The sequence below is a fragment of the Cygnus olor genome, chromosome 7 (assembly GCF_009769625.2).
Source record: "Cygnus olor isolate bCygOlo1 chromosome 7, bCygOlo1.pri.v2, whole genome shotgun sequence".
Taxonomy (NCBI): Eukaryota; Metazoa; Chordata; class Aves; order Anseriformes; family Anatidae; genus Cygnus; species Cygnus olor.
The window spans coordinates 34,992,740-35,019,819 of record NC_049175.1 but is presented as its reverse complement, the minus strand read 5'-3'; the positions used below and the strand labels follow the sequence as shown (position 1 = coordinate 35,019,819).

At 37.5% G+C, this 27,080-nt stretch overlaps 1 long non-coding RNA gene across 1 annotated transcript; it reads right to left on the bottom strand.

Moving 5' to 3' along the window:
- Nucleotides 1-15,027: 15,027 nt before the first annotated feature.
- LOC121072811 lies at nt 15,028-15,905 on the bottom strand. The gene is made up of 2 exons (XR_005821398.1): nt 15,789-15,905; nt 15,028-15,232 (listed from the first exon to the last, which is right to left on the bottom strand). It is a non-coding gene; the product is annotated as an uncharacterized LOC121072811 (long non-coding RNA).
- Between the last annotated feature and the right edge of the window lie 11,175 nt (nt 15,906-27,080).

The following is a 27,080-nucleotide window of genomic DNA, read 5'->3' as shown; positions in this document are numbered from 1 at the left end:
ACTTGACTTAAAGACATCTAAAACAACTTTGAAAACCCTGAAAACACAGAAATCATACCTTATGGAATCCGTCACTCTTTACTTGACCATCCTTTTTCATCAGAAGCAGCAGCTGTAGATATGCTCCAAGAAATGGTGGGTAGAATACAAAACATATATTTGATTATCAGTGTTAGAGATGGAGTATCTCAGCTCCATCACATCCAGAATAACTTTCTGCCCCCATCCCAATGCCCATGAACCCCATCCCAGTCTCACCCATTCCCCTGACTTGTTTCCTCCTCATTTCCTGCTCTGGTCTCACTAACAATGTCAAATTGCAACCCCTTCCACCCACCCAGGCACCTGTGAAAACTGCCTGAGCTGCTGTATCTTAAAGTCCACATCACATAAAGAAGAACAAAAAGAAAACTAAGCTCCATAATTTTCAGTAGCTTCTTTTGGAGATTTCAGTTATTATTTTCAAAATGCTGAGTTAACAGAATATCAGTATATTCCTTTTCATTGCAGATACTATCTTGAAGTAGAAGGAATGCTAGAAATATTTTCTGATTTTAAAACGACCTAAAAAATGGAACAGAGGAAATCATATCCTAGTAATATATTCCTTTTCCTTTTTCTAAAGATATCTATATATAAAAAGCAGTCAGTAATGTTGCAGAGAGGTCCTAATATATTCCCCAGTAAGACAAAACATTTCTGTGACACTTATAGAAGCTTTCTTTTGTAAAGTGTTCAAATAACTTACAGATATTTTTTTTAATTGTATTTTAATTTCCAATTCCAATTTTCAATGGTCTGTTTCTATGAACATATTTCTTGTTCTGGCAACTTGTCCACACCATGGCTTTAAAAAAAAACAAACAAAAAAAATCTAATTGACAACTGGCAGTAGTGGCACCTTTGGGAAAAACATAAACAAAAAGTAAAGAGAAAGTGACATTGGGGCGTTTTACTAGGAAAGGTAATAATTTCTGACTGTAACACAAAAATAAAACACAATTTAGAAAAAAAGGAAGTTAAATCTTGGAGAAAACATTGTTTTTTGACAGAGTTAGCCCTGTAAATCTGTATAAGCTATTCCTTGGATACCTGGTAGCATGGCCAATCAAAGCAAAGCAAACACCTGACACCATTATAGCATTTCATTTACACAAACAGGAAAAAAATTGCAATATTTTAAAACAAATGTTTGAAATGCTAGTTGATGTATTTGCATGCTATAACATGCAAGCAACCATCAGATAGATAGCTGTGCTTTAGATGAGTTATAAGTCTATGATGATGAGTTTATAATTTATACATACTACTCCCAAAGTTTAGTGTCCTATTATCTTCTAAGCTGTCTTTCCAGTGTGCAAATTTAATATAATTTGTATAAAAACATGGCTACTCCTCATCCATCAATAACAGTTCATTATTATTTCTCTATTTCTATGTAATTAACATGGCCTGCTATTAAAATTGGTTTGAAATAAAAATGCAATTTCCTCTAGTTACAGTTCAATGACTCATTCTGAGTATGCTACATACAATAATATTCTATGCACAATAATGCAAAATTTTGAAGTACATTAAGGTATTATTTAATACTAGGCTAAATTAAATACAAAAACTAATGCTTCTACTTCTTTAAAAGAAAAAGTGCCTTTTTCTGAATAAAATTCATTAGTGGGAATTCATTTTTACATCCCCATCAATGTCACTGTCAGACAGAGCTAAGAAGGAGTTTTGTCTTAAAAGACCCCAGGTAATTCACATCAGATTATTTTACTATTAAAGGTGCAAATTACTTTTTCATTTTAAAAGCTAAAAGATTAAGATTTTTTTTTCCAAAGATAAATCAAGTCAGTTGTAGCCTAGTACACTTTTCTGAAGGAATTTTAGATGCCCTAACACCTTGAATATTCTTCAGTCCTAGAGCAGACTGTAAATTTGCTACACAAGCATTGTGCTCATGATTTGAGGTGAAGAAGCATCTCCCTGGAAAATTTAAAGATGAGAATTAACAAGGTTGGGTAAGACATGATAATTTTTTGTTTACTAGCAGGACAGTCATGAAAGTAAAAAAGGTCCTGAAGATCAGAGAGAAGCAGTAGAGAAGAAAAAATAATAATAAAAAATAAAAAAATCAGCATTTCATTTCCAGCAGCTAAATACGGTTTGCAATGTCCTCAGGGGAATGCCAAAAAGCATGTTTGTGTATTTGAATTTCTTGCTTTACATCTAGCTCTGCATGAGAGAGATTTTTGGTTTTGTTTTGAGAAAACAGTGGCTGTAAATCCCACAGATACAGGAGAACATTTGGAAGAGGAGGCTGAGCTCCACAATTTAATGAGTGCCGAGGGCCCAGAAGACTGAACACTAGAGGTGAAACAGGCAAGTTACAGCACTTAGCTGATGTCCGGTATTCATATTTTCACTTTATTGGTGAAAAAAAGCACTCCTTTGCCGTTATCTGAGTCACTCATCTCTGAGCTGGAAGACAGAGAAATATCAGGCTTTCCGCTTAGCTTTTTCTTCTTGCCTTCTAACAAATTGACCAAGCTCCAAATAAACAAACAAAAAATCAGAAAATTGAAGAAGGAAATACATTTAAAACAATAAGCCAAGAGCCAGAAAATCAATATGTAGAAATTATTCACATCTGCCTGTGATACCTTCCAGTCTTCCAGGAGTCCTTTACAATAGTGAAAGACATAAACAACAGCATATTCCATTTAACAATTAAAAGAAAGAGAAAGCTATGCTTATTGTAGCTACCTCGTTTTTAACAGTAGTTTCTGTTCCATGCTCTGGCAGTGCCAGAGCAATTTCTTCATGATTATTTAGTACTGACACCCATAAGTTTAACGAAGAGCATTTTAGAAGTTACATTACACAATCTGACACTTGTCATGTCCATGCTGTGCAGCACCTGCCATGACTACAGAGTGGAAAGTGAACCTTAATGTTCAATACTTTGCAGAATCATCAACATTAGAAATAAGAAGCTAAAAAGTACTTGAGGAAAAAAATCCCAAAAGCAAGCTGCTCCAGCAACAGTGATGGGAACTTTCTGCTGGGGCCCAGGAAGGCGCACACACTGAAACAACAACCCTGAGTCCTCTTTGAAACATGTGATATATATCCTGTAGCAATCTAATACAGGATGATTGTGGCTGGCATTAAAGTACGGACTAAGGTATTAAACAGGAATAAAGCACCAAAGTATTTAATACCACTGTTGTTACTTAGAGCCCACTTGAGGATGCAGAGAGGAGTCATTAGATTAGTGCAGAAATCATTAATTTTATTTTGGCAGTAACTAAAGCCTGGTAACATGGAAACTGCATCAAACAGATGGTTGAAAAGAATCTCTAGGTAATGCCCACATAGTCTGCACCACGCATACATACTTGTATAAAAACACAGGTCAGGAACAGCTGCAAAAATTAATCAAACTCCTCCTGGTTTATCACTGATATAATTTTGAAGTGCCTTAGGAATGTATCAAAATATATTAATTCAGTGATTTGTTTATGATTCTTTTCCTTAAAAATGTGTTTCGTATGAATTTTGGACTATGTCTTCCTTTGCAGTTATTTTCAACCTACCACTTTAAATCGCAAACCTAAATTAAAGAAAAGGGCTCGGAAGAAAACAAATCCTCCAGATTTACTAGAGAGGAGAGACTTCAGTCTTCTGAAGCTTGTTTTCCCTCTCTCAACCCATCTCTGGGGTGTGCAGGCACTGCAGCCTGCCCATAGCCCCCACCCTGGCACTGCCCCCCACGATTGCGTGCCATGCCGCAGCCCCATGATGCTCACGCTCACATTTTACTATCCACTTCTCCTCTGGGCAGTCCTGTACATCCTTGGTCCTTCCCCATACTGAAACCCCTTCCCTCACTTATTCCCTCTTTGGATCTTCTCCTGTCATTCATTCCTCATTTTGTTGCATCCCCTTTGTGCTCAGTTGTCATTTTGACAGACTTACAGCTCCCCTAGCCAATTTTATATAAATCCTCTAGATGAATGAGCTTCTTTTTTTCCTTCTGACTTCAGCCAGGCCTGTCTTTACAGTGTCAGCTTTGTTTTTCCAAGGCACGCGGACCCATGCCATTCCCCAGGCCATGGCGTGCCCAGCTCAGATGGGCATACTTGGTTTTTCTGCAGGCAAGAGCCCCCGGTCCCTGGACACATGCTGTGGGTACGGCTCATTTTCTATGCTGGTAGAAAGCCAAGTTCTAGATTTGCTACTTGAGTAATTCCCAGTGTCAGCTCACAACTCCAGCACACAGCAGCAGATTTTGCTGGGGCACAGACAGACCATTTTTCTCTTGCCAGACCATTTTTTTTTTTTTCAGCCATTGAGGCAAATCCCAAACCTAGAGGTAATTACAAAGGAAAATCCTATACAAGCCTCCTTGAGGAACCTCTTCTACTACGCACAGTTTTGTGTGCCATAACGTAAGAAGGACATAAAACAAAATGAGGACTACAAAGATGGTGAAGGGCCTAGAGGGCAAGACATATGAAGGAGGAGCAGCTGAGGTCCCCTGGCTTGTCCAGCCCAGAGCAGAGCAGGCCGAGGGGAGGCCTCATGGCGGCCTGCAGCTCCCTCACGAGGGGAGCAGAGGGGCAGGCGCTGAGCTCTGCTCTCTGGGGACAGCGACAGGACCCGAGGGAACGGCATGGAGCTGGGACAGGGGAGGGTCAGGCTGGGTGTGAGGGAAAGGTTCTGCACCCAGAGGTGGTCAGGCACTGGGACAGGCCCCCCAGGGCAGCAGTCAGAGCCCTGAGCCTGCTGAAGTTCAAGAAGCATTTGGACAATGCTCTCAGAAGTAGGGTCTGTTTTTTGGGTGGTCCTTTGTGGAGCCAGGAGTTGGACTTGATGATCCTTGGAGGTCCCTTCCAACTAGGGATATTCTATGACTCTATTATTCTAATTTCTGGCATGAATATTTACAGCCTCAGATGTATACTAGTAAGCACCAGAAGCACCATCTTAAGTAACAGGAAAGAAAGTTAAATGGATTGATTGGACTTTCAATATGCTCCCATTTCAGATTTCTCTTCCAGCTTTGACTTTTTCAGGCTGTGGCAAAGCGTTGACCCCTTGCGCCATTCTGCAATGCTGTACCCCCGGTGCTGCCTGTCCATGTCCCCCATGTGCAGTGTGCAGAAGTTTCTGAAGGCTGTAACCAAAATGTTTTTTTCAACTAGAGGTCTAGCAACAATAAAAACAGTGTGGCTGCAACAAAGTCCCAGAGAATGTGCTGAATTTGTTAGTCTTCCAAATTATGTTAATCTCCAATGGCAGTCTGAAGTCAGCCACAGTACAACAAGCAAATGTGCCAAAGCTTAAAGAACAAAGGTTATTTCTAAGTGCAGTACAGTTCTCAGAGATGTGCTGTCCCACACCTTTCCCTTTCTCTTCAAAGCTTCTCACCCCCAAACTGAGTAACCATGTGCTTAGGTTACTCTGGGGAGCAGAGTGGTGTGAGATGTGGGACAGGGAATCTCAACACACCCAACCACTCCCAAACAGGACATCACTGGGAAGAAAGGGGATTTGTAACAGGTAAGGAAAACTCAGCCTCACCCTCAGTTCTACAAAAAGGAATAGAATATTAAATTCTAGCCACAGTGCACAGGTTTTGCCTGACACCCGAACTTTTACAACACTTAAATTCATATTATCCTGACTACCTGAGAAAACAATTAGGCTATATTTAAGCTTATCCAACACATTCTGTCTTCTCTTGCCCCTTGCTCTGTCTGCGTTCCTGCAGGAACCTCTATCAATCTGATTTTTTTCTTAATCTAAGCTTGTTTTACAGGTCATCAATTTAATTTCTCAGTGCTTTACGTTCTCTACTATTCTCAATTAGAATAACATTATATCCATCAATCCTTATCTCTGAATCTTCAGCTTTTCAGTTAGCCTCCCAGCAGTCTTGATCAGAGCTTTTCAACACCTTATCAACTGCAACCATGTTGATTAAATTATACCACCCATTTGCTAATATTTACTGAGCCATTACTAAATACGTCCAATTTTGTTTGCTAATGCAAGTTTGTGTCTCTCTCTGATGTGAAACCAAAAACAGGCGATTCTGCCTATCTCCTGTTTCATGAAAGCCTACAAGTAAAACAAAATGTCATACTTTTAATAAAACTATAAAACTTCCAATTTTAGGCAAGGAAGACCCCCTCTCATATCCTTTATCAGCTACTATTATGAGAATTTCTCTTATCCCCTGTTTCTTATTAAGGAACTATTATTTTACCATTAATGAAATACAGCTAAAGAGGAGAGGTCTAATTACAGAACCACTGCAGTGGAGGTATCACTGTCCTCAAGTTGTAGAGGTTATTCTATTTGTTCCTTTTGTATTAGCAGGGTTTCATCCACTCCCCCATTTTTCAGTCATTTTCACTGTTCTTTGCTTTTCTGAAACCACATCCCTGGCATTGTCCTTTCAGCCAAATAATTTTCCATTAAGCAGAAACACTACTTTGCCCAAGTGATTCAGAAATACACCACTGCAGGACTAACATGAATGTGAAAGATTAACCTCTTTACATTTGGGACAATGCTGTCTTCTCTGCAAAATGTGGAAATAACACCTACCTTACAGCTGTCATTAATTATCCATTCAGTAATGGGACAAGGCCCTCCATCTGCAGCTGAGTACAGGACCTCCAGAAGTCTAGCTTCCCAGGAAGCTCTTTGTGATCTTACGTACTCAACAATATCCAAGTGGCCAGCACAACTAGCTAACATCAGACTGAAACTTCAGAAATACAGAAGGAAAATAAATTAACTTGCTGCAAGACCAAGACATCATTATCACTGCTGAAAAAATTATAAGTGTATTCATTACCATGTAAATTTCTGACAATAAGAGTAAAAATGCACCAGTGGTAGCCAAACTCTAGCATGTGAGAGACTTGAAAATGTTTGACCTTGAAAAGACAAGGAATAATATTGTAAATATATTTTAAAAGCCTGACACACTGCTAAGAGCTTTCTGAAACCTCTCTAAGGGTCACCTCACTTCAAAAGACAGAAAGAGGAGGGACAAGGGAAGAAAAGCAAGCACCGAGTAATCCAAATTCAGATCTCAACTCTACTGTTGCCTTAACTATCCATCAGTTCAGAAAGGGAATGTCATTACAATATCCAAAATTTACACCAAACACCATCTTTCTTCCTACTGAATTCTCAGTTCCCAATCTGGTGCTGGGCACTATTGAAGCCTAAATGACGTGGAGTTAGGCCTCCATCCCAAAAAAGAGGAACAGTGGCTCTGAAAACAGGTTTCTTTCTCCTTGGGTAAACTCTTAAAACACCCTTTTCATACTTAAATAGCAAAAATATTTAAGATGCTTTTGTTCTTCAGAGGCTTGTTACCGCATTTCTGTACCGCCTATTGCTGGAGGTTAGTGGCACTAAAATAAAACCAGCAGATGGGATTCTGTGATAGTTCTTCAAATTCTTCAATACAGTCAAGCATGTGTGCCTGGAACAGCTTTCACCAGCTGCTTAATGTCTCCATCAGCTCTCCAGTCAAGCATTATCTCCAGCACAAATGGTAAGGTCTTAAACTCCTCACCGTTTCTTCAGTGAATGTCTAGAACTGCCTTCATCATAGGATCATAGGATTGTTAAAACTAGCAGGGACCTGAGGACGTCTCCACCCCAGCTCCTGCTCAAAGCAGGGTCAGCCCTAAAGCCAGACCAGGTTCCTCAGGGATTTATCTAGTTTGCCCTGAAAACTTCTAAGGATGATGATGGGCCACAACCTCTCTGGGTTACCTGTCACACAGCTTGACCATTTTCATGATGAAGAGCTTTTCCCCACATCCAGCCAGAAACTTCTCTTTCAGTTCATGTCTGTTAGGTCATCTGAGGAATTTAAGCATCTAAAGGATTAGACAGATTGAAGGTGTCGGTGAAATTTAAAACATTAGACTAACAAGAGTTTATCTTGCATTTTCATTCTTATCCTTTCTCTCTTTTTTACTGAATAGTGTCCTTCAGACATTCTCAGCATCATTAACTCTATCAGCCACATCAGTGCTTCTTGGATCATCCACATCTCAATTCAGTTTAAAATCATTCTGGTTCTCAAAATCTTAACCCAACTGAAAACAGGAATTGAAGATAGGCAAAATAATTTTTGATCAGACTAATAGAAATAAAAATACAATGCCAGAACCATATAATATTTTAACACTGCAGCTAAAGAAATATTGGTGGTTTTTATTTGTTTATTTTCTTAAAAGATTAAAATATCACATTTGTGTTAATTTTCAGCAAACGTCTTCTGCTACTATGACTCTTCTCTGGTCCGTTAGTGTGATTCCACTGTGATACTATATGTTTATATATAGCTTATATATATACACACATATATCTCAAAAATGAAGAATTCAGGACTTAAAGAGATCTTCCAGGTCATCAAGTCCAGCCTCCTGCTATTACAGACAACCATATTATTGTATGCCTTTCAAAAATCTAGCACACAGTCCTCAGTGCAATTACATTTTTTCCCCTGCTAGCTAGCTAGTTATTCCAAAAATCTCACTATGCTGATGTAGAAAACCTTATTTTCCTGAGACAGATATCTTTGTTTGGTTCTGTGTACTACAGTCAGACCCAAATCTGATTGGTGCTTAATTATCTGCAGTTATCTCTCAGAGGTTACAATTAACAAAACTGTAGGACTCTCTCAACTAATGAGTCTTCAATGCAGTGCTTGGACAAATAAAATTTCTGTGTCAATCACTTCCAAACCAAGTGCCAGTTACCAATAGTAGAACTTCTCTGTTTATTTTTCAAATGAGAAATAATTTACATTTATCACAGTGCTTTTCCCAGTACGAGGATATATTTATCCCACTAGTAAGCAGACCTACTACCATGGAAATGAATATGCAAAGTGTCAGCTACATTATGGTTAAATTCACATAAAAAAGCTTTGTTGTCTTGGATATTGCAAAGTATAATTTGATTTAAAATATAATATTATACTGGCTCAGCCTGTCACTGATACAATAATTCTACACTAGATCAATACATTTGCTAAATATGCAGTAAGGAATGTAAATAAAGCAAACTAAGCTATATGCAGGATGCTGCTGTGATCACTGTTCATCCTCCTCAACCAGTCGCAGTCCAGCTGACACTGCAGAGAACAGGTTTGTAGGAAGAGCTGCACATGGGGCAGTGCTGAAAGCATGTCATGCCCCCCAGTAAAACAAGCTGGCTGAATGGGTGAATGCAATTCAGGATTCAGACAATTAGTCTAAAAAATTTATTTTAGCTAACAAATGTAGCAATAATGTAGCAATACTGTTCTATAATGCACCATATCGTTGAATGTACAGCTGCACATTAGCCAGAAAACCTTAAATGTTTCCTAAACTGAGAAAGTATCCAAACCCCATCTCCTTGGTCACAAATAAGTACTTTGACAGAGACGAGAAGAAAACAAAAAGTTGTGGGTTTTTTTGTTTTTCTTTTTGTTTTTAAGCAAAGACATTAAATCATAACATTCATTTCCTGAATGCAGAAGATAGCTTAAACATACTGTCCTGGAGTTTGTAAGGTAGTGTTTATGAGATGGTGACCCCGTCAGTTTCTGAAGCATTTTAAGGAGTCCAAGAACGATGGGCAGGTCATCAAAGAAACCATGCAACGCCATTGCTTCCTGTTCAATTTTTCAAAATATCACACTGAGCAGCACAGCTACTTGTCAGGCTTAAAAAACTGCCTAGTAAAACCAGCACTGTTTACCAAAATCCTGGGCAAATCAGCAGCATGTGGTTTACAAACATGCACATGCTCCAAGGGAAAAAACCTACAGAAGATGGGTGGTTGTCCCACCAGGTAAGGATGTATGACGTCTGTGCAAGAACACGTGCATGAGCTACTTACTGAAGAGTGCCAAGCTACAGGAAGTAGAACTAATTTCTACGGATGACCAGAGCTCAGGGAAGAAAAAGCCAAAATGGTTAAAAATCATCACAAGGAATACAGGTTTTAAGAATAAGATAGCTGGAGGCTAACAAGAAGTTTATCAGTCTCCCCTGTAATCATCAGTTCTGTGATTGCCAACCATTAGGGCTGAACAGGTGTCAAACAATGCAGCAATCAGCACACAAGTATTTTTATGGATTTACAGAGTAAGTAAGAAGCAACTGCAGATGCCAAAAAAAAGTTTTTATGCTGAGGATCTGTAAATAAATCCATAGGACTTTACATAGAAGATGGTGATGGCATTTGGTAATAACCTACAGGTTGACTTAATTACCCAGCTACAGAACTCCAGAGTACAGAACTACAGAGACCTAAAATGACATTTTTTGGGTGGTACCATACAGTCTACAGAAATTAAATTCTGTAAATGAAGAGCAACAGCTAACGCAGATTAATTTAATTTGGGGTCACCTGCCCTTCTTTGGTAGTATGCTCTTGAAATAGTGGTTCTGCACAGCCAGCCCACCAAACTCACCTGACAAACATCGTAACTGCACTTTTCTAATCCTTCAATAAAAGGTTAAAAGTGAGCTACAACCAAACAGAAACTGGCATTTGACTACGTATTGGATATCAGTGAAGATAACATAATGCTGTTCCCAGGATGCTAATGAGCAGGACACATGGCACAGCGTACAGTGATGTGCAGGGACTCCTTGCTTTTGCATATGGAGAAATAAGCTTTCTTCAAGCTACTCCCTCACAAAATGTATACACTGAGTGGAGAGGTCTGACACAGAAAGGGATGCCAAAGATCTCAGGACTCCTTGTGTTTTGCAGAAGCCTCCAAGAGTGCAGCTGGGGACAAACATATTTTAAAATAAAGATATTATTTGGTTACTTTTTTTCAAGAATAAAAATGTAGAATGATAAAGGGGGAAAATTGTTAATAAAAATGAATTTGAAAGTAAAAATATCATTATGAGTGTAATATTTAATATTGAAATCGCTACATTAAACAGTATATAGTCCATATTTTCCCATTTCACCTAGATCTGTTTTTGACATATGGGGACATAATAATGGAAATTAAATCCCATTGGATAACAGAACACAGTAGTACCTATTGTGTACTTTCTGAGAAGCAACCACTAAGGAGTGAAACCCAATTTATCTGGAATGTCTACCTTCACATGCGTACGAAAAAAAAATAATAAAAAATAAAAATCAAGCAAATATTGGCAGATAAAACCTATTGTATGGTGATTTAAAATATTCTAACCACCCATACATTCATTTTTGTCAATGGTGTGTGAGAAAATGGTTACAGAGTAAGTTTTAGATAAATGTGCAAATAACAGCTAAGCCTGATAGAAGATACAGTCTCTCAGGACACACTGATAAATGAATGTTGAAAGAGTACAATAGCATTTCATTTATAGTATAGCATTATCATGGCAATTATAATGTAAATAACATATACAGAACATATTCTGTAATTATTAAACCATTTAAATATCACTGTAATGTTAATTATAAAGACTTCTAAGTCTGTTATTTTGGACCAGAACATTTCCTTATCCTCACTGAAGAGAGTTACAAACTGCCTCTACATAGTTCAGAACATTTACGGCCAATGGAGCTTTTCTCTATTCTTTATTGGTTGTCCTATAGAAAGTATAGAATAAAGTATTTTCAAAAAAAAATGTTTGGACAAATTCATTTTAATAGCATAGTATGAGCCTACCACTGGTAGGCATCCAGTCTTCATATTTCACAATACTGTCTTCTGAGATTTTAAAGTTTCCAGCTTGCTTACACAAACAACAGAACCTGTATTACAATTTTCAGTTAGCTGTCTTTCATATCATAAAGCATTCGAATTTGTGGTGAGGACTCATACCACTAATATGAGAAGATACTTCACTTACAGCCATCCACAGAGACTTTGAAATGGCTTCAGCATCTCTTAAACATACCCTTTGAAAATACAAAATATGATTAAATAAAATGTATATATCTGTTAGATTGATTTATTAATTATTTGTAACTCATTTTCATTGAAATGAAAACAGACCTTAAAGTTGGATTTTCTAGTTCTTTGTGTTTACCAAAGCAAGTATTTTCTAGGTAGATACACAACATTAGCAGAGGCCCAGAGTCACCTGGAGGGGCTCCCAACTCTATGGTGAAGTGGGGAAATACAAACAAAAAAAGCAGGAAGAAACAAGCGGCAAAACCTATTACAAAGAACATACCTACAGGCAAGGGCAAAACAAAAGATAAGAATACAACAACTGAGCACAGAGGTAGTGCTTAGTACTAAAATTACTTGTAAGGGGGAGGAAAAGAAGGGGACAAGACAAAAGAGAGAGGAAAAAAGTATGAAAGACCAGGAAGAAAAGAAGAATAGAAGACTCAAATTTTCGTCCAGTTGAACTGAAGCCTTATATTTGACTGTGTTATACTTCTCCAGAAAATGTGTCATAGAGATAAACTATTTTTTTAGCTGCAAGCTGATCTAAGAGCAAGATAAAGCAAAAATAGCCTAATAAGGCAAAATAGTTCAATAATTATTCTTGTTTCTCTCTCTCTCTCTTTTTATTTTTTATTAAGGAGTATGCATATTATGCTTTTCAGCTTTACTTATATTATATACTTATATTTACTTATACTTATATTATATACTTCAAACACTAACCCTCCTGAGCTTTTGCAAGGCCATCTGAACTTCGTGCTTAAGCCATCCTCTTAGGACTCCAGGTGAGTGCCCCTCTCTCAGTGCCTCTGCTGCCAACCAGCATTCAGAAAGAGGCAGCGGGACAAGATTCCAACCCAACAAGAAGCCATAAATTAAACTAACAGCTTGTGGAAAATAAATACAATGAGATGAAGACCTACAAAGAAGAGGAAAAAATAGAGAGACGGCTCAGGATGAAAAAGGCTCATTTAGACTGAATGGGACAAAAACAATAGATTTGAAGGTGAAGACAGGGTCAGATATATGACAGGTAAAAAATGTTTATATGCCTTTTCCTCCTTGATTCATAATACATACCTGTATGAAAGGTAGCCAGTAATGTACCAAGTTAGTAAATGAACAAGTTGAACCAAATTGTATTTTACAGTCTCTAATCACTGGCATAATCTAAATGGACAATGAGGTGTGATTATCACTGCTTATTTGTACTTACTATTGTGATTTTCTTATCAATACTAATGCATCTGCACTTAAAAATAGCCATCAAGCCAAATTTTTTCAGTGAAAGTTGCTGCTGGACTTCCTTATAAAGGTCACACAGGAAGCCACGGAGTTCCCAGAGTCATCACAGAGGCAATTCATTTAAAAAGAAAAGCCATGGATAGATACAAACCTAGTGATTAGAGACATGAAGGCTATGATCAGAAATGAGTAACAAAAAGTACACCGATGGACTGAAGTGAGCCCAGCAGAGGGCCACCAAATGGCCAGGGCCTGGAGCACCCAGCTTTCTAGGGGAGGCTGAGGGATTATTAAAGCAATTACTAGATGAAAACAATGAATCTGTGAGGGTGAAGGTCATGTGTTTGTATTTAAAAATAAATTCTTCATGTATTATCTGAGCTGCTTATTTGCAAATGCACAGACATTCATATTGCATGGTGTTAACACCTTTATTTACAGAATTTAAGGCTGCGCTGAAAGCAATGAATAAGTGATGAGTCCATTGGTGAAGACATTCACTAATTAACAAGCAGCAGCTGTTTGTCTTTTTTTTTTTTTAAGGGTACAATTGATTAAAATTGCATGCTTCATTTAAACAGAATTCTCTTGTACTTTACCAAAGAAGGAGAGAAAACTTCCTTCAGATAGAGTAGTTGCTTTTCTGATTTATTGAACTTCTTTCCAGCTGAATACAAACTAGAAACCTATTCTGTTGCATTGAGTATAATATGCAGACACTGTTTTAAAAATCGAAGTTTAAATATTTTGGGTGTTGATCAGAAATAAACTGCAGAAAAAAAAAAGAAAAAAAAACAGTACAACAAATTATTTCAGGCTTAAGTTATACTTCCTTTGCTATTTAGTGCATGTATGTATATGCACACTCAAACACATATATATGCTATATATACATCTATATAGCAGAAAATGACATGATAATATAAAGACTTTCTGGATGTTGGACCAAGCAGAGGATTGCCATGAACCAGCACAGACTAATCTGCAATGCAACCAACCTACAGCAAAACTACTTAAAATTCATTTCTGCTTTGTGCAGCAGTGAAATATAAAAGCTCAAATATGATTAGAAAGTATCTAAGCAGAGGCCTCCTGGTGGGATCTCAGCTCTTCAGTGTAGTAAGCAAAGGCACAGGAAGATGCATTGACTGGAGAGCAAAGCTAATGAAGTATACACCAGAAACGAGGCATACGTTTTAACTGAAGTAATTAATCTCTGGAACAATTTACCAACTACTGTAGAGAAGTCTCCAGTTATTCCAGCTCAGCCGTGAGTGAGAATTTGTAAGGAAACTCCTATTGCTTAGGTTATGCCAGAGGTTAGATGCTGCCTGTAATGATCTGTATGAGGGTTTTATGCAACTTGTACAATAATACTTTGTAAGTAAAAAATTATTTTAAGCCAGCTCTGGTTACTTGAAAAGCTCAAGGATTGTTACAAATGCATGAAGAAGATCTTCTTTGGAAGATCTGCTGCTTATCAAATGAACCTGTTAAAGCTTACTTTACTGCACCTAATTCTCTGAAATATTCCGCACAACTGTTCTTAAGGACTATCTATTTTAAACATCAAGTACATCTATGAAAGCATATGTTTACATTTTATGAAAACTCTCTTTCTTCAACTTTAGAAAAATATCTGCAATGCCAAGTTGGAGTTACAAGGAAAAAGGCTCTCAGTAAAAGACTGATTCCTAAAGTCATTTCAGGTGTCATCTAAAAATATGCAGAATAAGAACTTTGGAAAACTTGAAAATGGATTGCCTAGTTCCAAGTATTGTTCAAGACTCAGTTCAAGTATTATTCTTATTCAAGACTCAGAATGTTCATTCAAAAAAAAAAAATCTATTTATTATTTCCATTGCTAATTATTTTAATATTAGTATCTTGATAGCAGAATATCTGCCAGTTGCAGGTTATTCTTCCTTTCTGTAGTTGCTGTCTTCCCACTGAGCACCTCTTCAACTGCAGTTTTTAATAACTTCAGAAGTACAACATGTTCAAGGCAATGTTTTTGTTGACCAGTGTCTTAGACATCTGAAAAGCAATATAATTCATATTCTCAATAAAAAAAAAAAATGCTTTCTAAGTAAGTCCCAGGAAAGGGCATGCATGTCTACTTTTTTCATTGACAGAAACATTTCTGGTATCACAATCATATTCTTCCTAAATCCAGAAAGCATGAGCTAGGCTCTAAGTACAGAGCTTCATTCTCACTTGATTACCTTGAACTACCAAAGTTTGGCTAAGACACAAATATTTAAAAAAAAAAAAAAAAAAAAAAGGTAAGAAGGAAATCAAGTAACATTTTATTCCTCATTTTTAAAATTATGTTATGGAGTCCTTTAGAGACTACTATAAATATAATTTAATCTACATAATAATTTTAGTCCATACTAGTTAATCTGAGTATTAAAGTAAAATTATGTGATTTCCCTCATGTCTGCTCCGAATAGACATCGTGTTCTTTGAGCATTCCTATTTATTTATTTATTTATTTATTTATTTAATCTGTCTAAGGAATCATTGAGTTAAGGACTTAAAAATAATTTTAAATTTAAATAAAGGATAAATTAAATTCTCTACTACTTACTTAGTGGGGAACACAGAGGTAGCTGGACCATAAGCATGAGATCTTTTAGGACTGGTGACCTTAAATCAAAATCTGTAGGATATTCTTGGCTCACAGCCACCTTCAACATGACACAGAGCATATCCTCTAAAACAGAAAAGAAATACTCATATGATCATTCAAATATTCCAAACATTTCAGCACATAGTAAGAGATCAGAAAGTTTTCTACAGTGTTTTCAAAACATATGCATTATTCTTCAAAATCAAATGTCCTCAAGTTCTGCATCACTGCACCCATACTGATGCATCTGTCAAATCTAGGCACCAAGATATAATCTATATTGGAACATAATGATTTCTTTTCAGCTAAGTCATAAATTAAGACCAGAATACAAACAGTATAATCACTGCTGCTCCAGTTAGAGTAGGGTATTTTCAGCTTTGCTCATGTCTCTAGTAAAAGGTTTAGTCTAAAGAAGCAGAAGCCATTCTTGCACTGGAGTAGCAGCAACTATGCTAGAACTGCTGTACTGACACAAATTTTAAAACCATCCCATGTAGGAAAAAAAAATAATTTGTACATAACCTTAATTTTTCCTGTATATTAGCTGTTTTTGTGTGAAAAAAAAAAAAAAGGCAGATAGAGACATGAAAAGACATTTGTGCCTATGAATACCTTTGTACATGTAGTTAAAGAAATATTTTAATATTATACATCTTTGGAAATCACCAAAGAAGAACAGTAAGTTTTAATTTACAGATCATCTACAAACATGAGCAATAAAATACTTCCAAAATGTGTGAGTGAAGAGCAGGTTTGATTACAAAATCAAAGTGAAATATTAATCATACTTTTACCAAAATCTTAAGTCCAACAAACTATACCTGCTATTTTACAAAACTGCTTCTTTGAAAGATCTGTGTTTATTAGAAATTATTTTTAAATTTAGATATTTTTAAATGCTGGATTTAGTCAAAGAGGTATTTATGGACTACAAAGAAGCCAAGTGGACACATCATAAAAAATGCTGGTACTAATACAGTCTAATTCTGCCACCTAGTGACAAACTTCCCTACATAAATTTTCTAAAGCCATTACTATGTGTGTGGGAAGAAAACACCTTCACGCAGAGGAGATGGAGCAGAAAGTGCAGCCATACAACACCAAAAAGCTTTGGTTCAGAAGCAAGCAGTCTCCAGGAGGTTCCAGCCAGGAAAGCCAGGCTGCATCGTGGTGCCACCATGTTCCCACCCACCCCTCCACTGAGCCAGCAAGAAGCTACCCAGGTACAGGTAAAGCACACAAAAATGGGAGAGCAAAAAAGGAAGGGAACAGAGGAAATATTAAAGCACTGATATCTAGATCTCTCAAACTGAATCAGTGATTTTCTTTTTTGCCTTTACGACCGAACGAGCAAACTCTGAACTTTACTGACGCTACCATTTCATGTTTAGTTCACAAGTAAAGGAAACAGAAGCTGGTTTCTTCAAAGTTAGCCTAAACATGGACAGCTATTTGTGTATACAAGAACATGTTATACCTATGCCTACTGCATTTTTGTTACCACATGCATGCCTTTACCTTTTCCATTTCATGGTTTGCTCTCACTTCTCTAAGTGGAGAGAAAACACTTTGGCAAAAACTAGCTAAATCTTCATCCACTGGATATGTTTTAGCAATAGCAAATACTGTCCTGTAACTAGTGCTATATATAAGAAAATTTTAATACTAATCACGACATTGAATTTACATGTCATCAATACTATATCTGTAAAGAATTAGAAACATTCTTGCAATTTTGACCAAGGAAATCACATTTTCCATAGACAATGAAAGTCGTCCAAGAATTTTCTGTACTTTAAATTTACTGAATAATAATAAGTGCAGGAGAAAGAAGACAATTTTAATAGCTGTTACTCAGATATTTCTTCTCTTTCAAACCCTTATCCCCCATTCTGGGCACTCTCCTTCCCAGCCTCTGCAAGCACAATTGGATTTCAGACCCAGGTTGAGAGCCAAAGCCAGCTGGACACAGTGCCACCGCTCCAGCCCCAGATATCTGAGTTCATACATTAGGGAGGTCTAAGGATGAGTGTGCAATTTTTTATTTTTATTTTTTTATCTCAAATTAGAACATAAGCTGGTCACTGTATTCCCCACCTAAGAAACCAAAGCCTACCTGAAATAAAACAAAGCCTACCCGCATGCAGTTGCCAATGAGATTTGTTTTACTGCTTTAAGCATTGTTTCTGAAAAGCTTTCCCCAGCACCACTTGACTTGAATCACGTTTGTCTCACTTTACTCTCATTTCATCAAACATGCGTTGTTCCTCATTAAGCAGGAAAGTGTATACAACAAGGTGCTCTGTATTACATACATTTTAAGTATAGGAGAAAGAAACCAAAAAAAGCTACAGTATATTTTGCCAGCATGATTTTCTACTCCTTTGCAAAGAATTTCCACATCAACAGTGAGGCCAAACAACAGCAAATACCAAAGTCTATCTAAAAGAACTCTTACAAGTATTTTACTTTATTTTATTTTATTTTATTTTATTTTATTTTATTTTATTTTTTTTTTTATTTTATTTTGTAGAAACTGTGGAAAGATTATGGTTTGCCCTTATCTTAGCGACCTGAGATGGTCTGCAGCATGATTCACTATGGGTGATCCCCCCACATGTGGACAGACTGCAGCAGACCCTCAGCAGCCATTATGTATTGCCAGGGTTAGGGCTGTTCTTTATGATTTGTTCAACAGAGGGCATGACTGAAAGTAACTGAAAAGAAAGAGCGTAGAAATAATTATTAGGTGAACCTGAATATTCAATAGTTTATTGAACGTGTGAAATTCTTAAAAATAAACAATAGTTTAGTCCATCCAATTATATTCTGATCTGTAAAACAAGATACTACCTTTAGGCACCTACAACAGGCAGAGATATTATGTTCACCTCTCATTTCAGAGGTTCTAAAAAGTTTAATTAAAGTAATTATTATTATAATAGATACTGGATTTCATTACCACAGCCATATAGCACTTCCTAACACATTGCAGAGCAGCTCCAAGTGCTGCAATATGCTTTAGCACTATCACAGGAAAAAGTCTAAGTCATCTTTCTGGAAACTTTGAAGGTGAAATAAAAGATGTGAAATTATCTCAGTAAGAGCAACACAGTTAATGAGAATGCAGGAAAAATAATAGAGCAGCTATTTCTCTTAATCAAGGTGTAAAATTATATTTGCTTTCTTCCACTGAGGTAAACAGAAATTCAGGATCAAGAGATCGCTCATTATCTAGCATTTACTTTTCTGCTTGCCTCTGAAAACTGTAACCAGGTTTGACCCCACATAAAGGGTTACGCTACCTTCAGAAAATAAACTACATTTCCATAATTCTTTTAACCACAGATGTCTCACAGATATATTAGTAACATTTTCTGGAAGAAAATTTGGCTTGATTTATATCAATGGCAAAACTCCCATTAAATTCGAAGGCCAAACATTTAGTTCTGCATCTGTAATGAAGCAGACATTTGTGCTAAATATTATCTGTATATGTAATAACAAGAAGGAATTGATTTGGCAGGCTACAGCCATGCCAATTCTCATGGACTTCCCTAACATTTTGGCTTGGATAACAGCTGTAGGGTAAATGCCAAAGAATGTAGACTGACTCCATTTAAATCTATAACAAAACTCCTATTGACCTGATTAGGTTAAGGATTTCAAGACATCTTGGGCAAAACCAATGCAAAATAGTGGCCAAAGCAGTGAAATGGGATTTTCAGGGTCTCAATAGATGACCACAGCATCACAACAGCTCTGTAATGAAGCACAACCGTGACAGTGGCCAAATGCAGCTGAGAGGCACCGAGACAGAGCTGTGTCACATGATAGCAGTCTCCTAAAGTCAAAACAAAACAAATTTTTCTTTTCAGAGCACATTGACCATTGCCAGTTCCCCGTGACAGTGACTGTCTGAGCAGAGGGAAACAGCTACGTCAACTCTGGCCCAGTTCAAATGGCACTGGGAAAAAAAGCTCAGCCTCAGCATGTGAATTCCACCCTTCCTAAAAGGCACGTTTTCATCACTCACTTTTTATTTGCAGCACCGTGTTTTGCAATAGTGCTGTATATATTTATCAGAAAACATCCGTAACAAGCAACATTCATGTTTTCACATCTCATGCTTCATTAATAAGTTATTCCGTTATAAGCTCCTTAAAACTTTCTAAGTGTAAGCAAGTACAAATTAATGAAAATTTATTCTGGAGTTCACATGAAAAAAATCAATTAAAATTTGTGCTGGCAAAGAAGCCCATAAATGTTTTTTTGTTTTGTTTTGTTTTGTTTTTTATTAAGAAGTAAACTAACTTTATATGTAACTAACTTTAACTTTATATGTACTTATATGTTATTTTATATGTAACTAACTTTAACTTTATATGTACTTTTTCCATTCTGCATATTCTAAAACGTTAGTGATATAAAATATTGCAAATATAAAATATAAAAAATATTTTAAAAGTGGCAAATATAAAAACTAGCCACTTCAATTATATCCTAAAGAGGATGTTGGAATATCTTTAGAATACAGAAAATTAATTCTAAAGAGACTTTATCTCTGTTTATCATCCATCACAGCAACAATGACCACTCTAAAAGTTTCACAGCTGCAACCAGAAGTTGTAAAGAAAACTGAAGCCATGAATCTGCAAAACAGCTGCTGAGCCACACTGCTGCCACAGCAGCTCTGCTCATTCCTGCTGCACCCTCTTCTGCAGTTTGAAACAGCTTTTGTTTGGGGTTAGGTGACTTGAAGAATCCCTGTAACTCCTCCTCAGACTCTTTGGGTTAAATCATCGCTCCTTTGCTTCAGCAACAAAAACCTGCTGAGCAACAGTACCTGAAGGCTTGCCGTCTACTTGGTCCCTTCTGCTCTGCCTGTAAATCCTTCACTGCCACTATTTACCCCTCTTTGTAAATGCAGGCACTTCACCTAGTTAATGTTTCACTGCATTGCACACCTTTCCCTTTCGCTGCTCTACATCCCCTCCATATGTTGCACTTTTCCTCCCCAAAATCCAGAAATTCATATTCCAGGCCATAAAAATATTTCACCCTTCTCATTCAAAGAAAAAATATAACCATGCCACTAATATTTTCACATAGTTCCCAACTTGTTCCAGGATACTTTCCAGGGAATATTTTTCATTGGTTTACGAAGCAAAAACACTCCCTGACAAACAGCCTAATGTTTCTCTCTCTCTTGCATTGTTGCAGCATCAGTTTTTGTCACTGCCCCATCAGACATCCTGGCCTCTACCCAAACTCCTTGTCTGTAGTTCCTGTCATCTGGAAAAACACTGTACTAACACCGTCTAGCTGACTCTTTATCTCATTTCAAATCCAAGTTCAAAATATCCTTTATTCTCTTCCTGATGAATTATCTCTATTTCTTCTTCCTCCTGCTGTTCCAGCTCTAGGAAGCATGAAGTCTACAGTACGCATGGATCTTACAGTAACAGCTTGAAAAGAAAATGCTGGTCTTGCTTTTTCTAAACATCATAAAGTGAATAGAAAGCAGATGAAGATATCCCATTACATAGAAAAACACTGATAAATTAGAGTAAAATTACATTTAGGCCTCCTATCATTTGTCTTCTTTAGGTGTCCTGGTGTTTAAATAACACTTAAAGCCATTCTCTAAAACAGCTCAGCAAAAAAAAAGAAAAAAAAAAAAAACTCACAAAAGATTAATATAGCTACTAGTTTACTTTTTATATCAACATTCAAATGAAAAGTAAACAAACAGATCTGATGCCTGGCTGACAGCTTTGGGGATAAAGTCGTGATACAGCTATACTACAGAAAATGAGATATCCAATGGTTTTATTAAGCAAATGCTGGTGATAAATATGGTAATATGTAAGAAAACATGTTCTGAGCTTTCATTTCAATTATGAAAGTTAAAGGCATTCCGTCTGTTCCCCATACCAAGCCAGTTCACCTTGTGGTCCTCCCCTGGAGGTGACCCAAGGACACAGGGTTCTGGCAGTGACCTCCAATCTCTTCACCACCTTCTCCTCTTCCTGCCTCCCAGTCACAGGAAGAAGCCTATTTAATTTACTTTTTCTCCCTTTAAAAATAAAATTTACTTAAATTTCATCTCAAGATAACCTATATTGAGTCCTGAACTCACTATGACCCTTTGGTAGAAATAATACTCAGGCAGTTTGCATTCATTGCCATTGCTGAACTGAGCAAAGTCCTTGTGCTGTACTCATGGCCTGCTGGAATGATAAAACAACTTCTGACCAATAAAGACTGCACTGCACATGAAAAGAGAATGTTTTCATAATAAGAACCTAATTCAGATCGATAATTAGCTCATTTGAAGGTGAGTGGAGGAGGGAAATAATGAGTCACTTGTTGAAGGAGAGGGAAAGCAAGCAAAGGAAGAAAACATAGGCAGAAGTTAAATTACAACACCTTTAAAATCTTGTGTAATTGTGCTAATCTGAAACCATCCTCTCGAGGCACTAACTATATGGTGACACTTCCTTTTCTTAATAAATCTGATAGGAATTTTTAAATATTTTTTTTGTTATTATTTACAATATTACTGAATATGTAAAACAACCATGCTCCATATTTTAAATTAAATTCCAATTTCAATCCACAATTAGCAAACAGGAGGAAAAATAACAAGTGTCTTTCACAGTTTTACCCTAATTTATGCACAAATGAAGAATCTCAGAATCAAGCAAGTATATTGCTTACACAAGCAAATGGCAAACTTTCAGCTCAAAAAAGCATAATGTTCTTATTCAATACTGGGCAATCAGTAAGTTAAAACTAGTCTTTTTAGTCTAGTTTTTAGACTGTTTTGAGACTTGAAACTAGTTTTAGACTTGAAACACTTTGTTCTAAACCAATCTGTCAGTACTTTTAAGAGCAGTAATGCAAAACTAATAATATTTTACCAGCCAACAAAACCATAAGTGGAAATTAAAACACAACAGAAGTGTGAGTCATCTCTACCACTACGGTCTATTAGATATGAAGGAAATTCTCTATTTTAGTTTTATGGTTTACTCAATAAACAGTACTATAGTTACAGTATAAGCAAGGTTAAATGTTGCTGCCAGGAGACCAACAGGGAAGTTAACACACTCTTCAAACAAGAAGGAATTTTTTTTTCCACATTTGTTTGCTGTCTGTTGGCCAAGCACCAAGCTTTCATATTCATATGAGTGTAAAAAGCAACCGAAAGAAATTCCTGCAGAGACTATTAAAGTGTCATTTTTAGTAATAGGACTTCATAAATCAGGGAGATGTTCTCACGTCTAGGATCTAACAGTGCTTGGTGCTGCCTCCCCCTGCAATCAGGTCCAGAGGACTTATGTATACAGATTACTGGTTCCACTTTTATTATAAACAAGGACATCTTTCCTGTCCTGTCCCCTTCTTACAATGGAAAAGCTCTGCAGTGGGAATTTAATATTGGACAAAGTCTAGGTATCACCTGACCCTCCAACTTGAAACACCTGCCTTGGCAGGCTGGCACCCCTTGGGATCGGTGGCACCAGGGCATCGTGTATGGTGAGCTGCAGGTCCAAGGTACGTCCTGGGCTTCTCCTTGTCCTGGACAAGTTCATGGCCCTGGAACAACAGCCTCAGAAGGCTAATTCAATCACAGGGAATAAACTAAGCTATCTGGGCAGGGAAAACAGAAAGATGTTTACTTCTGGAGGCCATCTGTCTTGTGAAGTACACTGACTCTACATAACCCTAGTTTGGTCTCATTAGAAAAAAAAACAAACAAACAATGAATTCAAACAGATGACAGCTCCTGATCCAAAGCACAGTGGAGCAAGTGGATATAATACCAGGCACGTTAATAGAAATATGTTACCAGCCATACCTCTTTATGTTAAAAGAGAAAAATAGCGAAGCCTTCAGGACAAATGTAACTCAGGATTAGGAACAGCTCCCTCATTTTTTGCTGCAAAGATACAGTTCCACATCCCAGTGGCTGCACACCCAGGAGTGCTGGTGGGGGTTGGCACCAAAAGATTTTGTTCTGAAAAGTAAGATGGAAAGAGGAGCTGTTCTCGATAGCATCTGCTGGTTCTCAATGAACAAGAATAAATTATAATTTTGCCTTTTAAAATGTGATTTACTTCATATTTTTGTTTCATAGGCTTCATTTGCTTCATTGTAAAGAAAATTTTATCTGAAACTTTGTATTTAAATGACATCCTTGAGAAAGAAGAAGTGACCCCCTTAAATTTCCATTGCTATTGCAAACTACTGCTGCCAAAACGGGGGAAGAAAAATGGAACAGAGAAGAAAGAACATTGTATTACCATTGATACTACAATTCCAAATTCTGTATAATATATGCAGAGAAAATCCTCCACCTCTCAAAGATTTAACAGGAATGCTCCAAAGAGTACCTATATATTAGCAAGGCTTTGTTAAAGATACAGAATATGTTATGTGGTGGTTACTGCTTTGCTACAACACATTACCATAAGCACTTAACACAACAACACATAATTTAAATCAATAGCAAAGTTCTCACTGATATCTTTGAAAGCAGCTTATACCCTAATTTACTAAAAGCACTCATCTGCGGCAGGTGTTACTCTTATTTATTACAATTAATAAAATCCTACTGTATTATGCTAAAAAAGTACATCCTGTAAATCCTTAAGGGCCTGCTATAATAGCAGCAATCAAGAAGAGATGATCAAGAAGCCTTATCAGAAAGGGTTTGCAACACTCTGGGGGGAGGAGCTCTCGCTAAACAGCAAAGCCAAAACCAAGAACAAGTGTGATGGCACCGCAGGAGACATTCAGTAGGCTGGCTAAGAGCAGGTACCACGGTGGAGCGACAGAGCAGGACAGACAGAATGACATCCCAAGGTCAAGATCAAGGACCAGAGAGACAAGATTAGAAACCAATACTCTGGAAAAAAAGGGCAGAGCTGCAGCAATGAGGCATATTGAGCAGCAATGAGCACTGCTTGGGTGTCTTAATTTGCAAAGGCAATACTCAATCATGCTCCTAGCCCAGCCCTTGGCTGCATTCATTAGTCTCCTCATTTGCCAGGGAAGCTGGCCACAGAGAGCTGTTGGGCTGGTGAGACCAGGAGAGGCTCAAAGTGCTCCATCGGATACCTGGCTGCGGATCAGGACAAAACTTGTACGTGGCCCATTTCAGCATAGATAAATAATTCAGAATGGTTAGCAACTTGTTCTGTTAAAATATTCAATATCATGAAAGGAATGTTAGTTTCATATTATTTGGTTTTCAAATAGTAAAAATTCTTCTTGATTTGGTAACTTGCTTAAATCTGTTCTTTTCTATCATAGGTGCAAAAAAAAGTAAGAAAAAAAATGTTGAGGTATGATCAGAAATACAAATTTGTTCAATGAACCAGAAAATATTGTTGCCCCAATTCTTATGTTTTGAAGACAGCAAGCCTATAGTGTAGTTGAAGAAGTTAGAGAGCATACTGCTATTGCATATGAAAAATGAGCAAAATGCAGGATAATAGCAATTCACATCTTTACTTCATGTCATTTTATGCTGGCTTTTGAGGAAACACAGCCTTTGTAGGATTGTGCTCTGTTAGTGTCCTCAGGTGTTATTGACTTATTTCAACCACATTTGAGAGAGGCTGAGATAGCAAGTTTGCAACAACTTTGTGAAATTAAACAAAGAAGGATGTAACAGAAAGCCAGATACATCGTCAGCTATCAAGGGATCCACCAAGGTCAAACAGGAAAAGTGGCTTCCAACCACAGCTGAACATGACCTAATTCAGTGTCACTGAGCATGAAAACCAGATTCCTGTCACCTTCACAGACATTGCAATCAATTAGGTGTGTCCTCATGGATGGTTTGTCCAAGCCTGTTTTGTAGTGCTGATCAATCACCTGGTCCTTCTGCCTTTCAGAGATGCTCCTGCAGATCACATTTGGTTTTGGCCCTCAAACTGGGCAGTCTTTGCTGCCAGCCATGTTAAGTGCCAATAATCAGCCAGTTTTGTGAGCAGCATATAATTAAACTTGTCTCGTTTGGACTGAGATATTCAGGCTGCTGAACAAAAGATTTTCTCCTACTTCTCTGTGTTGGTTTTCTATGCTGCTGTCATCAAAGAATGCATTAGCAGCCTTGCAGCCCATATGGTCCAAGGTTATGAAACAAGAAAAATGTGTAAGAGGCAATAACTTTTATTATATTACTTAATACAGAAAAACCTTGACATAGAAAAAGCGCATCAGCATTGTGCTCGTGGTCTGTTTGTCAAGACATTATCAGTATCATTGCTCAACAAAAGACTTGCCTCTGGAACTAAAATAAAAAATGTTATTTAATATTTGTGTTACAGTACAGATCAGTCAAGATTAGGAGGCTCTATTTTGCTACTTATGAGCCCTAAGAGTTGGAGTTACTTTACATCAGCGCTTCCCTCCTCTTTGAAGACCACTTCTGGTGCTCTTGAAGGATTAGAATTGGCATCGCTATGCTTTTTACAATGTATTAAAAATATTCTAGATTTTTAATTACAGCAAAGGCTGCTAAAGGACTTCCAAGAAGAGTTAATACACAGGCTACATAAAAAGACACGTTACGACTTTCTAAAACACTGCGTATAACATCAAACCTCTGGCTGCTCCTGGCAGATGCTTTCCAGCATCAGTTTCTGTGCGTCAGCCCGCTCCCGGCCCCTGTGCCCAGGGGTGAGGCCCATTGTGGCGGGATTAGCCGCACACATGACCGTCCCACGGGGACTATAACCACCCTGCGGCTCCTATTCACAGCCACTGGGCACAGGCAGGAGCCACAGAGGTCAGGCTCAGCACGCTCCGTCCCAATTATTCTCCAGCCCAGCCAAGCAGCAGCAGGCAAGAGCACCAGCAAACACATTGGCTGTTACTTCTGGTCTGGCTTTTTTTTTTTTTTTTTTTTTTTTAAGTGCAAAAACTGCTACTGCTAAACGTCTTTTGGTGCAGTCACCGGTATTTTGAAACTTGGGCCAATTTTAAAATATATATGTTTTGAGGCTTGTTTGTGTTATTAAGTAACTTGGAGTGGGACCATCTGAGAACAAAGCAGGCAGCTGGACCCCGCGACTGAACTTCAGCCCAACTTTTCAGCCGAAATACTAATCCTGAAGCAAGCAGGAATGGATTTCCTCGGGCTTACAGGGCCTGCGTGACCTATCAGTACAAAGGGCTCCCTCCGTCATCCTTAATGTGCTTTTGCTGAGTGTAGTATATGTAAGAAAA